The 7,268-nt window shown below is 49.2% G+C and overlaps 1 protein-coding gene across 1 annotated transcript in view; it reads right to left on the bottom strand.

Moving 5' to 3' along the window:
* AK8 (adenylate kinase 8) overlaps positions 1–7,268 on the bottom strand; it is a 118,863-nt gene that overhangs the window by 71,903 nt on the left and 39,692 nt on the right. The gene's annotated exons all lie outside the window — the stretch shown is intronic.

Genomic DNA, 7,268 nt, shown 5'->3' with positions numbered 1-7,268 from the left:
GTGAGGTGTTGGCTGCACAGTCTTGCTTTTCTTAAGATCAAGGCGTTTTCTTCATATATTAAAGACACCAGAGGCGCCTGGGGGCTCAGTCGGTTAAGCATCCAAGCTCAGCTCAGGATCTCACAGTTTGTGGGTTCAAGCCCCACGTCGGGCTCTGCGCTGGCAGCTCAGAGTCTGGAGCTGCTTTGGATTCTGTGTCCCCCTCTCTCTGCCCCTCCCTTGCTCACTCTCTCTCTCTCAAAAATAAATAAACATCAAAAAAATAAAAATAAATAAAAAAAACAAAAACACCCCTAAAATGAACTGGGAAAGAGAGGGTGTAAGGCAACGGCCATCAGCAAAGGCTCACCCCTCAGGGACAACGTGCTTCATTTGCTGTGTGGACAGCAGCGGGGGCACCCAAGGCGGCTGGCAGGGTCACCCGCTAAGGGACCATGGGCGATGACAAAGGCTGATGGTATCTGAGACCTCTCCCCGTACCAAACGCGGTGCTTGGCTTGCGAAGCGCTGGGACAGACCATCCCCGGCTGCAGAACCCCTAAGCAGCCAAGCTGGGATTCAAACCCAGGTCTGCGTGACATCAGACCCACACTGGGCTTCCGGCTCAGGCCAGCAAGGACCGAGCGATGCTGTATGTACCTCCTGCCAGAGAACGCGGTAAAACTGCACAAAAGATGTGAAACAACTCTTTTCAGGCATCAGACCGCCGCTCACGGGGCCGTGAACCTTGAGACAAGGGAGACACCCAAGGCGAGTCCCACCTGCACCCTGGATTTCTACTTACAGGTGCCTCCCTGACCACGGCACAGGAGACAGGGAGCCAAACGCGGCAGTGGGGAGCACAGGTTGGATTGAGGGCTGCAGTTACAGGATCAGGGTGATGGGGAGAAGGGAGTCGTGCAGAGAAGTGGATTCAGAAAGCCTCATGGGCTTCCCCGCTGCCTTGGGTCAGTGCAAAGCTGCGCACTTCGTAGTTGAGAATCCATTCCTGCCCCCGCCCCCAGGCCTGGTGGAGAAAAGCCCCCGGGGGGTCGTGAGCCCAGGGAGAGGCAGGAACACAGGAACATGCTGGTGCTCTGACAGCCAGAGCAAGAGACCGTGCGACTGTGCGACCGTGCCTGCGCCCGGTCAGCTGAGATTCTGGGTGTGGGGGTGCAGGAGCCCAAGAGGGTGCACGCTTGGGGCTCACCTGAACAAAAACTAAAAGCCTCCACGGGATCAAGCAGATCTGATAGTAAATTAACTGCCCATTAGCACTCAGCTCTTTTTTATTTTTTTTTTTTTTAGAGAGAGCTGGGGAGACGGGCAGAGAGAGAATCCCAAGAAGGCTCCACACTCAGCGCTGAGCCTGATGTGGGGCTCAATCCCATGTCCTGGGGATCATGACCTGAGCCCAAATACAGAGTCGGACGCTCAACTGACTGAGCCCCCCAGGCGCCCCTAGCACTCAACCCTTAACTTACTATTCTTTTTTTTTTCATTTTTTAAAAAAGTTTATTTTTTAAAGAAAGAGAGAGACAGAGTGTAAGCGAGAGAGGGCCAGAGAGAGAGAGAGAGAGAGAAACAGAGTGTGAGCAAGGGAGGGGCAGAGAGAGAGGGAGACATAGAACTCAAAGCAGGCTCTCGACTCTGAGCTGTCAGCACAGAGCCCTACTTGGAGCTCAACTAACGGAACACGAGATCACAACCCAAGCTGAAGTGGGACGCTTAACTGACTGAGCCCCCAGGCACCCCTAGCACTCAACTCTTAACTTACTAGTCTTTTTAATTAAAAAAAATTTTTAATGTTTTTTATTTTATTTTTGAGAGACAGCATGAGCAGGGAGGACCAGAGAGAGAGAGGGAGACACAGAATCTGAAACAGGCTCCAGGTTCTGAGCTAGCTGTCAGCACAGAGCCCAAGGTGGGGCTTGAACCCATGAACCATGAGATCATGACCCGAGCCGAAGCCAGATGCTCAATGGACTGGGCCACCCAGGCGCCCCATTAACTTACTATTCTTAAAGCAGAACCATAAAATCCAGACTTCCAGCAATGTGAGAACCACAGTGTCTAGCATGTAATAAAGCACTAGTTGAGAAGCAAAACCCCAGCAATCAGGAAAGTGTGACCCCTACAAAGAGAGAAAACAGGCTATAGAATCAGATCAAGAGACGACATGGGTGTGAGAATTAGCACACAGAAACTATAAAACAGCTCTCGTTAATATATGCAAAACTGTGAAGGGAAAGACGGTTAAAATGGGTGAGCAGCTGGAGAATCTCAGCAGAGAAATGGAAACTGTATAAAAGAACCAGATGCAAATCCTAGAAAGTGGAAAATACAGTCTCTTAAATGGAAAACATCACTGGATAGGCTGTGAACCACGAAGCTGAAGACAGGAAGCCAGGCCATAAAGTACCCAAACCGAAGTGAAGAGGAGGTAAAGGAGCCCTGGAAAAAAGACTAGAAACTCCGAGGGCTGGAGGGCGTAGCACTCAGTGTCAGGAGGAGTTCTGGGCGGGGAGGAAGACACGAGTGGGGGAGGGGAGCACAGAGAGGCAGAAAAATATATTTGAAGAGATTATGGCCAGAGAATTTCAACACCTGATGAAAAACTATTTCTTTTTTTTTTTCAAGTTTTGTTTTTGTTGATAATAATGGTGATATTAGAAAGTGGTCGAATCCAAAGGGTTTGATTTTATTAATGAATTAATTATTCATTTTTTTAATTTTTAGAGAGAGAGAAAGAGCATAGCAGGGGCGGGGGGAGAGAGAGTGAGAGAGAGAGAGAGAGTCTTAAATGTTTTATTTATTTTTGAGACAGAGAGAGACAGAGCATGAGAGGGGGAGGGGCAGAGAGAGAGGGAGACACAGAATCAGAAGCAGGCTCCAGGATCTGAGCTAGCTGTCAGCACAGAGCCCGACGCGGGGCTCGAACCCATGAACGTGAGATCATGACCTGAGCCGGAGTCAGAGGCGTAACCGACTGAGCCCCCCAGGCGCCCCCATGAAAAACTATTTCAAAATGTGATGAAAACACCAATCCACGGACCGGAGACTCTCGGAGACCCAAGCCGGACCAGCCCAAGGTAAACCACTCCTTGACACACCAGAGTTAAGTTTCTGGAAAGTAAAGACCAAGAGAGGGTAACCCGCGAGAGCAGCTGGGTGGGGAGACACGCTGTACGTGGCGGAACGAGGATAAAAATAATCCGAGTTCCATCCGAGGCAACGCGGCCGAAAGACAACGGAAGGCGGAGTTCAGCGTGCGGAGAGGAACGCCGGGCGGCGTAGCCTTCTACGTGCCGCGGAAACGTCCTTCAGGGGTGAGGGTGCCACACGCACATCTTCGGACTGACGGAAGCGGAGGCTGTCGCTGGCTGACTTGCGCTACAAGAAATGCTAAAGGGAGTTCTTTGGGGGGAAAGACCGGGATAGCGGGTGGAACCCGACATCCAAACAAATCAGGATCGATATGTGTGGGTAGACCACAGGGCCTTTCCCCTGCGCGTCTTCATTTAAAAAGAAAAAGGAACCAAATGACCAAAGTGAAAATAATTACAACGTGCTGCAGAGTTTCTAACATGGAGAAATAAAAGGTATGACAAAAAATAAAAACAAACAGAAAAAAAAAACCCAAAAATAAATAAATAAATAAAATAAAAACAAAAACAAACCAGTCACACAAAGGGCAGGAGCAAGGTCAATGGAAACACAGCAGTATTAATTCAAGGCAGACTGTGGTTAGTGAATGATGCTAGGTGACCCCTAGAGCGGCCGTGAACACGGCAAAGCGAAGGCACGCAGCGAACAAGGCAGCAGAGGAAATGAGAGGGATTACTGAGAAGCAGTTGGCAGGAAAGCAGGAACAAAGAAGAGGTGACAGAAGACAAAACACTCAGGACAGGAGGCTTCAAACCATCCTGAAAACCACTTAAAATGGAGAGATGTACTGAACACTTCAATTAAAAGGCAGAAAATGTCAGACTGCATTAAAAAAAAAAAAGCAAGGCCCAATTACATGTTGTCTCAATTACATATAGGTGTCTAAAGACACATATTCAGAATAGAAGACACAGATGATTTAAAAGAAAAGAGCCTGGGGGGCTCAGTCGGTGAAGCGTCCGACTTCGGCTCAGGTCACCATCTCAGGGTTCGTGGGTTCGAGCCCCGCGTCAGGCTCCGTGCTGACAGCTCAGAGCCTGGAGTCTGCTTCTGGATTCTGTGTCTTCCTCTCTCTCTCTCTGCCCCTCCCCTGCTTGCGCTGTCTCTCTCATACAGAAACATTAAAATCAAAAGTAAAAAGAATATATGCCGTACAGACACTAATTATAAGAGAGTGGCTATGCTACTATCAAAAAAATAGACTCCAGGAAGGTAAGTGTTCCCAGGGAGGCAGTGGAGCGAGCGCCTCCTAACCGTACAGGGGTCATGTCGTCAAGAAGACACAGCAGGGGCCGCCCGGGTGCCTCAGGCACTTAAGTGTATGACTTGGGCTCAGGTCACGATCTCACAGTTTGTAAATTCAAGCCCCACACTGGGCTCTTTGCTGTCAGCACAGAGCCTGCTTCGGATTCTCTGTCTCCCTTCCTCTCCCCTCCCCCACTGACATGGCTCGCTCTCTCTCTCTCTCTCTCTCTCTCTCTCTCTCAAAAATAAATAAACACTTAAAAACATAAATTTAAAAAATTATCTTTAAAAAAAAGAGGAAGACAGAGAAGTCCTCAGTGTACATGCTCCCGGGAACAGAGCTTCAAACGGCACGCAGCAGAGCCTGGCGAGCGGTAGGTCTCCACAGGCAGAGCTAGAGATCTGAACAGGTCTCTTTTGGTAACTAAATCATGGGAGTGAGAAACCATGAAGGACACAGAGGAACTGAGCAACACAGTCGAACACCTTCTTCTAATTGACATCTGTGGGTCACTACGTCCCGCAGAAGAGAAACTACATGCTCTCTTCCAGTGCACATGGAATTCACCAGGCTGAGCCATAAAAAAAAAAAAAAATCAGTGCATTTCAGAGGACTGAAATCATACAAGGATAAGTTCTTGGAGCACACTGGATTTAGAAATCAATACTCCTCCCCCAAACCTGGAAAACTCCCAAATATTTGGAAATTAAGCAATACACTTCTACATTACACATAAGTCAAAAAAGAAACCCCAAGAGGATAAGAAAACGTTTTGAACTGAATGATAAAACACAAGGCATTAAAATCCTATGAGGCGCAGCTAAAGAAGTGTTTAGAGGACAATGTGTAGCGCTCAGTGCTTGTACTGGGAAAGATGGATTAAAGCCCCTGCCTGGCTTCACAATGTCCTGGGAAGAAAACCTTGTAATAATCTGCTCTTTCCTAATGGCTCCCAGCAGCAAGGCTGGGGACATAGTCAGACCTGCAACTACAGTGGGACAAGTTCAGTTTCACCTTTGCTTGCTCCCCTCCCCCGCCTGGCCTGCACCCAGATCCATATGTTCCTCTCTGGTTCTTTCTACGTCTTCCCTGTCTGCGTGCCCAATAAAGTGCACTGCATACAACAGGCACTCAGTGAGGGCGATTATGATATTTTAATAAAATTCTGCATGGTTGTCTCTGGTTAGAAAATTCATGCTCGCAGCAAAAGGAAAAGAATCAGAATTGTAGAATATGCTACTCTACAGAGGCAGCCAGTGTGATGTACGACGTTCCTTCCGATGTGATCTGAGCGAACACTCAGACAGGAGGGCGTCCCGAACACGGCTGGCTGGCTGGCCCTCTGCCCCCTCTCCCACGTGACCACGTACCCTGAACATCAAGTCACTTGGCGGGCTTCTTTTCAACAGCTGCCCCTTCGCTTTAATGTCCCAGCGTATGGGTCTCCCACAGCTGCTTACGCATCCCTCTTACTAACACAGCTCGGGGCGGCCTCTGTTTTCATCGTACCCTCTCCCACCTCTTGCTCGGCATCTGAGCGCTTTGGTAGAATAAACTCCACAGACCGAAACCTCCAGGCCCGAGGATTTGCACAGTTCACATGTGAACCAACGGTGCCTTGTCGTCCCAAAGGATGTGCCTTATTCTTGAGAATCAATTGTAAACACAAGCATTCCAATCAACCCTGTCGGAGTGAACGTGGGTTTGTTTGCTTGCTCAGAGCTGTCTGCCCACAACGGAAGGGTCGGTAAATGGGGAGACAGAGCGGAGCCAGGGGGTGGCCGCAGGGGCTGAGCCCTGGATGCAGACGGGCCTCGTGATGTCCTATATTTATCAAGAATGCCTTTGAGAAATGGGAGCTTTCTGGGTCACGGGATGACCGGAAAAGGCCCCCACATGGCCCTTTAGCTACAGAACAGAAACCATGATGAGCTTTCTCCTATTCTCAGTTTTGGGAAAAATCTAGGCCTATAATTTCATGTTCCGTGATTGGTGTGTGGGAAGCAAGGTGAATTTAAATATGCATTTCTCGAATGGCTCTGTTTGTGTAAACAAGATGGGGCACAGAGATGATTTCCGTAAGGCCTGGAGCCGCACTCCAGTGTCGCCGTTGAGACTTCCGGGGCCGCCCTCGGCCGACCACACTGTTCTCACGTCCAGGGTTCCAGCCGACACACACACGGTCCCCTCGACACACACGCGGGGGCAGCGGCCAACAGACTGCTGCGCACTCTCTCCAAAGAAACCAAACTATAGGGGCGCCGGGGGGGCTCAGTCGGTTAAGCTTCCGACTTCGGCTCAGGTCGTGATCTCACAGATCGTGGGTTCGAGCCCCGCGTCGGGCTCTGTGCTGACAGCCGGGAGCCTGGAGACCTGCTTCAGATTCTGTGTCTCCCTCTCTCTCTGCCTCAGCTTATGCTCTGTTTCTCTCTCTCTCAAAAATAAATAAACACTTTTAATAAATTTAAAAAAGGAAGCCACATTCACAGCTGCAAACTCAGCCTCATAAGACTTCAAGAGGTAAAACCAAAAGAACAAATTATCTGAATACGGTTTCGTTTTGGTTTTGGTTCTTTTTCAAATCGGTGCAAACAAAAGTGTTTTTCATCCTAAGGCCTCCAGAGTCCTTTCCCATACTCCTCAGGTCAGAGCACTACTGTTCGGTACTTTTATGAGGCTCCTAACAGGACTGTTACTATTTTTCGTTACTAATCAGAGTGATCCCTCAGCTCCCTATCTTCACGTTCCGGGTAGGACTTGTGTCACTGATCTCTGGCAGGTCTCGGTGGCTTTGGAATTTTACACTGGACGAAAAGCTTGATCCTTCTAGCAGGGCTGGTACGTGTACATTCATGCGTGTTTGTCAACACAGATG

This window comes from Suricata suricatta, chromosome 13, assembly GCF_006229205.1.
Source record: "Suricata suricatta isolate VVHF042 chromosome 13, meerkat_22Aug2017_6uvM2_HiC, whole genome shotgun sequence".
Taxonomy (NCBI): Eukaryota; Metazoa; Chordata; class Mammalia; order Carnivora; family Herpestidae; genus Suricata; species Suricata suricatta.
Note: the sequence above shows the minus strand (reverse complement) of the source record. Positions and strands in the feature narration are given on the sequence as shown.